A 9,591-nucleotide genomic window follows, 5' to 3' on the forward strand; every position below is an offset into this window, starting at 1 on the left:
CTATGTGTACACATTATCTGCTCCCCGTGTGCCTGTATAATGGTGAATATCTAGCCACATGTACACAGTATCTGTTCCCCCGTGCCTGTATAATGGTGAATACCTGGCCATGTGTGCACAGGATCTGTTCCTTCTGTGCCGGTATAATGGTGAATAACTGGCCACGGGTGCACGGTACTGTATCTGTTCCCCCTGTGCCAGTATAATGGTGAATACGTGGCCATGTGTACACGGTATCTGTTCCCTCTGTACCGGTATAATGGTGAATACCTGACCACGGGTGCATCGTACTGTATCTGTTCCCCCTGCGCCTGTATAATGGTGAATATGTGGCCATGTGTACACGGTATATGTCCCCCCTATGCCGGTATAATGCTGTATATCTGGCCACGTGTACACGTTATCTGTTCCCTCTGTACCAGTATAATGGTGAATACCTTGCCACATGTGCACTGTATTGTATCTGTTCCCCCTGTGCCTGTATAATGGTGAATACCTGGCCACGTGTACACGGTACTGTATCTGTTCCCCCTGTGCCTGTATAATGGTGAATACCTGGCCACGTGTGCACGGTACTGTATCTGTTCCACCTGTGCCTGTATAATGGTGAATACCTGGCCACGTGTACATGGTATCTGTTCCCTCTCTGTCTGTATAATGGTGAATACCTGGCCACGTGTACACGGTATCTGTTCCCTCTGTACCGGTATAATGGTGAATACCTGGCCACGTTTTCATGGTATCTGTTCCCTCTCTGTCTGTATAATGGTGAATACCTGGCCACGTGTACACGGTATCTGTTCCCTCTGTACCGGTATAATGGTGAATACCTGGCCACATGTACACATTATCTGCTCCCCCTGTGCCTGTATAATGGTGAATATCTAGCCACATGTACATGGTATCTGTTCCCTGTGCCGGTATAATGGTAAATAACTGGCCACGGGTGCACGGTACTGTATCTGTTCCCTCTGTACCAGTATAATGGTGAATACCTGGCCAAGTGTGCACGGTACTGTATCTGTTCCCCCTGTGCCTGTATAATGGTGAATACCTGGCCATGTGTGCACAGTACTGTATCTGTTCCCCCTGTGCCTGTATAATGGTGAATACCTGGCCACGTGTGCACGGTACTGTATCTGTTCCACCTGTGCCTGTATAATGGTGAATACCTGGCCACGTGTGCACGGTACTGTATCTGTTCCACCTGTGCCTGTATAATGGTGAATACCTGGCCACGTGTACACGGTACTGTATCTCTTCCCCCTGTGCCTGTATAATGGTAAATACCTGGCCACGTGTGCACGGTACTGTATCTGTTCCCTCTGTGCCTGTATAATGGTGAATACCTGGCCACGTGTACACGGTACTGTATCTGTTCCCCCTGTGCCTGTATAATGGTGAATACCTGGCCACGTGTGCACGGTACTGTATCTGTTCCACCTGTGCCTGTATAATGGTGAATACCTGGCCACGTGTACATGGTATCTGTTCCCTCTCTGTCTGTATAATGGTGAATACCTGGCCACGTGTGCACGGTACTATATCTGTTCCACCTGTGCCTGTATAATGGTGAATACCTGGCCACGTGTACATGGTATCTGTTCCCTCTCTGTCTGTATAATGGTGAATACCTGGCCATGTGTACACGGTATCTGTTCCCTCTGTACCGGTATAATGGTGAATACCTGGCCACGTTTTCATGGTATCTGTTCCCTCTCTGTCTGTATAATGGTGAATACCTGGCCACGTGTACACGGTATCTGTTCCCTCTGTGCCTGTATAATGGTGAATACCTGGCCACGTGTACACGGTACTGTATCTGTTCCCCCTCTGCCTGTATAATGGTGAATACCTGGCCACATGTACACGGTATCTGTTCCCTCTGTGCCTGTATAATGGTGAATACCTGGCCACGTGTGCACGGTATCTGTTCCCTCTGTACCGGTATAATGGTGAATACTTGGTGCTTGTCTCTCTCTATCTCGCTCTGTTTTTTCTGTCCGTAGATAAGGGAAAAATACAAGTTTGTAAGCTGCTTTCTGATCACATCTCCCTGGCTCCCTCTTCCCGTAGCTGTCAGTGCTAATAAACCCACAGACATCTTTATCTAACCCTGGAGCTGCTGCCCTCCTGGGCTAATGCTTCCCGGGAACCTTCCATTGATTTGGGTTAATAGAGAATAGAATTGCCTCTTAACTGCATCTCGGTCCTGTTTTTAAATCACGTCCTTCCCGATACTAAATAACATCACTGGTAACTGGCCATATTCGGCCCCCTCCTGTCACTGTCTGCAGAGGGAGTGAAGCATTCTGGGTACACGTACGGGCGACATTCACAACAGAAATCACCTTCTGTCATTGCAATATAAACAATGGATTTATTGAAAGAAAGAACGTCTTGTTTGCACCCGTGTGATTATTTTTCTCTCTGAAAGAACCGGGCTGCAAATCAACCATGTTTAAGACCCAGATATGAGCCACCTGGTTACTGGTTCTCCCCTTATGTAGTAAAAGTGTACCACCGCTGATATCCCCAGATGTAGGAAGAGTGTACCACCGCTGATATCCCCAGATGCAATAAGAGCGTACCAACACTGATATATCCCCAGATGTAGTAAGAGCGTACCACCACTGATATCCCCAGATGTAGTAATAGCGTACCACCACTGATATCCCCAGATGTAGTAAGAGCGTACCACTACTGATATCCCCAGATGTAGTAAGAGCGTACCACCGCTGATATCCCCAGATGTAGTAAGAGCATACCACCACTGATATCCCCAGATGTAGTAATAGCGTACCACCACTGATATCCCCAGATGTAGTAAGAGCGTACCATTACTAATATCCCCAGATGTAGTTATAGCGTACCACCTCTGATATCCCCAGATGTAGTAAGAGCATACCACCTCTGATATCCCCAGATGTAGTAGTAGCGTACCACCACTGATATCCCCAGATGTAGTAGTAGCGTACCACCACTGATATCCCCAGATGTAGTAAGAGCGTACCACCACTGATATCCCCAGATGTAGTAAGAGCGTACCACCTCTGATATCCCCAGATGTAGTAGTAGCGTACCACCACTGATATCCCCAGATGTAGTAAGAGCGTACCACCACTGATATCCCCAGATGTAGTAAGAGCGTACCACTACTGATATCCCCAGATGTAGGAAGAGTGTACCACCGCTGATATCCCCAGATGTAGTAATAGCGTACCACCACTGATATCCCCAGATGTAGTAAGAGCGTACCATTACAAATATCCCCAGATGTAGTAAGAGCATACCACCTCTGATATCCCGAGATGTGTAGTAATAGCGTACCACCACTGATATCCCCGGATGTAGTAAGAGCATACCACCACTGATATCCCCAGATGTAGGAAGAGGGTACCACCACTGATACCCAGATGTAGTAATAGCATACCACCACTGATATCCCCAGACGTAGTAATAGCGTACCACCACTGATATTCCCAGATGTAGTAAGAGCATACCACCTCTGATATCCCCAGATGTAGTTATAGCGTACCACCACTGATATTCCCAGATGCAGTAAGAACGTACCACCTCTGATATCCCCAGATGCAGTAAGAGCGTACCACCACTGATATCCCCAAATGTAGTAAGACTGTACCACCACTGATATCCCTAGATGTAGTAAGAGCGTACCACCACTGATGCCCCCAGATATAGTAAGAGCTTACCACCACTGATATCCCCAGATGTAGTAAGAGCGTACCACCATTTATATCCCCAGATGTAGTCAGAGCGTACCACCACTGATATCCCCAGATGTAGTAAGAGCGTACTACCTCTGATATCCCCAGATGTAGTAAGAGCGTACCACCACTGATATCCCCAGATGTAGTAAGAGCGTACTACCTCTGATATCCCCAGATGTAGTAGTAGCGTACCACCACTGATATCCCCAGATGTAGTAAGAGCGTACCACCACTGATATCCCCAGATGTATTAAGAGCGTACCACTACTGATATCCCCAGATGTAGGAAGAGTGTACCACCGCTGATATCCCCAGATGTAGTAATAGCGTACCACCACTGATATCCCCAGATGTAGTAAGAGCGTACCATTACAAATATCCCCAGATGTAGTAAGAGCATACCACCTCTGATATCCCGAGATGTGTAGTAATAGCGTACCACCACTGATATCCCCGGATGTAGTAAGAGCATACCACCACTGATATCCCCAGATGTAGGAAGAGGGTACCACCACTGATACCCAGATGTAGTAATAGCGTACCACTACTGATATCCCCGGATGTAGTAAGAGCATACCACCACTGATATCCCCAGATGTAGGAAGAGGGTACCACCACTGATATCCCCAGATGTAGTAATAGCGTACCACTACTGATATCCCCAGATGTAGTAAGAGCATACCACCTCTGATATCCCCAGACGTAGTAATAGCGTACCACCTCTGATATCCCCAGACGTAGTAATAGCGTACCACCACTGATATTCCCAGATGTAGTAAGGGCATACCACCTCTGATATCCCCAGATGTAGTTATAGCGTACCACCACTGATATTCCCAGATGCAGTAAGAACGTACCACCTCTGATATCCCCAGATGCAGTAAGAGCGTACCACCACTGATATCCCCAAATGTAGTAAGACTGTACCACCACTGATATCCCCAGATGTAGTAAGAGCGTACCACCACTGATGCCCCATGATATAGTACGAGCTTACCGCCACTGATATCCCCAGATATAGTAAGAGCGTACCGCCACTGATATCCCCAGATGTAGTAAGAGGGTACCACCGCTGATATCCCTAGATGTAGTAAGAGCGTACCACCACTGATGCCCCCAGATATAGTAAGAGCTTACCACCACTGATATCCCCAGATGTAGTAAGAGCGTACCGCCATTTATATCCCCAGATGTAGTAAGAGCGTACCACCACTGATATCCCCAGATGTAGTCAGAGCGTACCACCACTCATAGAAAATAGAATTTGACGGCAGATAAGAACCACTTGGCCCATCTAGTCTGCCCCTTTTTTAAACATGTTACCTCAAACCATATTTGATCCTTATTTTTTTGTAAGGATATCAATATGCCTATCCCAAGCATGTTTAAATGTACTACTGTATTTGCCTCTACCACCTCTGATGGGAGGCTATTCCACTTATCTACTACTCTTTCTGTGAAGTAATTCTTCCTCAAATTTCCCCTGAATCTTCCTCCCTCTAGTTTCAGTGCATGTCCTCGTGTTCTGCTGCTCCTCTTCCTGTGAAGAATGTCTCCCACCTTCACCTTGTTAAAACCCTTGATGTATTTGAAAGTTTCTATCATGTCCCCCCTTTCCCTCTGCTCTAAAGTATACATATTAAGATCTTTTAGTCTTTCCTGGTACGTTTTGTGATGTAGGCCATGCACCATTTTAGTTGCCCTTCTTTGTACAGTCTCTAATGTATTTATATCCTTCTGGAGATATGGCCTCCAGAACTGAACACAATACTCTAGATGAGGTCGTACCAATGACCTATACAGTGGCATTATTACTTCCCCAGAAGTAATTATTACATGTCCCCAGAAGTAGTAAGAGCGTACCACTGTTGATATCCCCAGACATAGGAAGAGCTTACCACTGTTGATATCCACAGATGTAGTAAGAGCATACCACCACTGATATCTCCAGGTGTAGCATGCGCGTACCACCGCTAATATCTCCAGATGTAATAATAGCATAACACTTCTAATATCTATAGATGTAGTAAGAGCATACCACCACTGATATCCCCAGATGGAGTAAGAGTATACCACCACTGATATCCCAGGATGTCGAAAAATTGTACCATGCTGATATCCCAAGATGTTAAGGAAGAGCGTACCACCACAGATATACAAATGATATACAAATATACTTGCAGAACTACAAGTCCCAGCATGATAGCACCTCATGTAAATCGGGTGTGCATTCTAAGATCCCCCCCCCCCACCACAGATATATCCAGATGTAGTAATAACATACCATCGCTAATATCTATAGATGAAGTAAGAGCGTATCATCTCTAGATGTAGTAAGAGCATAGCACCGCTGATATCCACAGATGAATTAATAGTGTACCGCCGCAGATATCTACAGATGTAGTAATAGGCAGCGTACCACTTCTAATATCTATAGATGTAGTAAGAGCGTACCACCACTAATATCTCTAGATGTAGTGAGCGTACCACCGCTAATATCTCTAGATGTAGTGAGAGCGTACCATCTCTAGATGTAGTAAGAGCGTACCACCACTGATATCAACAGAGGCAGTAATAGTGAACTCCGCAGATATCTGTAGATGACGTAAGACCATATCATCGCCAATATCTACAGATGTAGTAAGAGTATACCACCGCTAATATCTCTAGATGCAGTAAGTGTGTACCACACCTAATATCTATTATGTAGTAATAGCATACCATCTGTAGATGTAGTAAGAGCGTACCACTGCTGATATCCACAGATGCAGTAATAGTGTACCACCGCTAATATCTCTAGATGTATTAATAGTGTCCCATCGCTAATATCTCTAGATGTAGTAAGAGCATACCACCGCTAATATCTATAGATGTAGTAAGAGCGTACCACCGCTAATATCTATAGATGTAGTAAGAGCGTACCACCGCTAATATCTTTAGATATCCCAGGATGTCGAAAAATCATACCATGCTGATATCCCGAGATGTTAAGGAAGAGCGTACCACCACAGATATCTCCAGATGTAGTAATAGCATACCACCACTAATACCTATATGTAGTAATAGACTAGCGTACCCCTGCTGATATTCACAGATGCAGTAATAGTGTACCACCGCAGATATCTATAGATGTAGTAATAGCGTACCATCTGTAGATGTAGTAAGAACATACCACTGCTGATATCCACAGATGAAGTAATAGTGTACCACCTCAGATATCTCTAGATGTAGTAATAACGTACCACCACTAATATCTCTAGATGTAGTAAGAGCGTACTACCACTAATATCTATACAGTAGATGTAGTAAGTGCGTACCACCACTGATATCCACAGATGCAGTAATAGTGTGCCACCGCTAATATCTCTAGATGTAGTAAGAGCGTACCACCGCTAATATCTATACAGTAGATGTAGTAAGAGCGTACCACCACTGATATCCACAGATGCAGTAATAGTGTACCACCGCTAATATCTCTAGATGTAGTAAGAGCGTACTACCACTAATATCTATACAGTAGATGTAGTAAGAGCGTACCACCACTGATATCCACAGATGCAGTAATAGTGTACCACCGCTAATATCTCTAGATGTAGTAAGAGCGTACCACCACTAATATCTCTAGATGTAGTAAGAGCATACCCCCTCTAATATCTATAGATGTAGTAATAGCATACCATCTGTAGATGTAGTAAGAGCATACCACCGCTGATATCTCCAGATGTAGTAATAACGTACCACCACTAATATCTCTAGATGTAGTAAGAGCATACTACCACTTATATCTATACAGTAGATGTAGTAAGAGCGTACCACCGCTAATATCTATAGATGTAGTAATAGCCTACCCCTGCTGATATTCATAGATGCAGTAATAGTGTACCACCGCAGATATCTATAGATGTAGTAATAGTGTACCACCTCAGATATCTCTAGATGTAGTAATAACGTACCACCACTAATATCTCTAGATGTAGTAAGAGCATACTACCACTTATATCTATACAGTAGATGTAGTAAGAGCGTACCACCACTAATATCTCTAGATGTAGTAATAACGTACCACCGCTAATATCTCTAGATGTAGTAAGAGCGTACCACCACTAATATCTCTAGATGTAGTATGAGCGTACCACCACTAATATCTATAGATGTAGTAAGAGCGTACCACCACTAATATCTCTAGATGTAGTAAGAGCGTACCACCACTGATATTCCCAGATGTAGTAAGAGCATACCACCTCTGATATCCCCAGATGTAGTTATAGCGTACCACCACTGATATTCCCAGATGTAGTAAGAGCATACCACCTCTGATATCCCCAGATGTAGTTATAGCGTACCACCACTGATATTCCCAGATGCAGTAAGAACGTACCACCTCTGATATCCCCAGATGCAGTAAGAGCGTACCACCACTGATATCCCCAAATGTAGTAAGACTGTACCACCACTGATATCCCTAGATGTAGTAAGAGCGTACCACCACTGATGCCCCCAGATATAGTAAGAGCTTACCACCACTGATATCCCCAGATGTAGTAAGAGCGTACCACCATTTATATCCCCAGATGTAGTCAGAGCGTACCACCACTGATATCCCCAGATGTAGTAAGAGCGTACTACCTCTGATATCCCCAGATGTAGTAAGAGCGTACCACCACTGATATCCCCAGATGTAGTAAGAGCGTACTACCTCTGATATCCCCAGATGTAGTAGTAGCGTACCACCACTGATATCCCCAGATGTAGTAAGAGCGTACCACCACTGATATCCCCAGATGTATTAAGAGCGTACCACTACTGATATCCCCAGATGTAGGAAGAGTGTACCACCGCTGATATCCCCAGATGTAGTAATAGCGTACCACCACTGATATCCCCAGATGTAGTAAGAGCGTACCATTACAAATATCCCCAGATGTAGTAAGAGCATACCACCTCTGATATCCCGAGATGTGTAGTAATAGCGTACCACCACTGATATCCCCGGATGTAGTAAGAGCATACCACCACTGATATCCCCAGATGTAGGAAGAGGGTACCACCACTGATACCCAGATGTAGTAATAGCGTACCACTACTGATATCCCCGGATGTAGTAAGAGCATACCACCACTGATATCCCCAGATGTAGGAAGAGGGTACCACCACTGATATCCCCAGATGTAGTAATAGCGTACCACTACTGATATCCCCAGATGTAGTAAGAGCATACCACCTCTGATATCCCCAGACGTAGTAATAGCGTACCACCTCTGATATCCCCAGACGTAGTAATAGCGTACCACCACTGATATTCCCAGATGTAGTAAGGGCATACCACCTCTGATATCCCCAGATGTAGTTATAGCGTACCACCACTGATATTCCCAGATGCAGTAAGAACGTACCACCTCTGATATCCCCAGATGCAGTAAGAGCGTACCACCACTGATATCCCCAAATGTAGTAAGACTGTACCACCACTGATATCCCCAGATGTAGTAAGAGCGTACCACCACTGATGCCCCATGATATAGTACGAGCTTACCGCCACTGATATCCCCAGATATAGTAAGAGCGTACCGCCACTGATATCCCCAGATGTAGTAAGAGGGTACCACCGCTGATATCCCTAGATGTAGTAAGAGCGTACCACCACTGATGCCCCCAGATATAGTAAGAGCTTACCACCACTGATATCCCCAGATGTAGTAAGAGCGTACCGCCATTTATATCCCCAGATGTAGTAAGAGCGTACCACCACTGATATCCCCAGATGTAGTCAGAGCGTACCACCACTCATAGAAAATAGAATTTGACGGCAGATAAGAACCACTTGGCCCATCTAGTCTGCCCCTTTTTTAAACATGTTACC

Source organism: Crinia signifera, chromosome 8, assembly GCF_055691185.1.
Source record: "Crinia signifera chromosome 8, ASM5569118v1, whole genome shotgun sequence".
Lineage (NCBI taxonomy): Eukaryota > Metazoa > Chordata > Amphibia > Anura > Myobatrachidae > Crinia > Crinia signifera.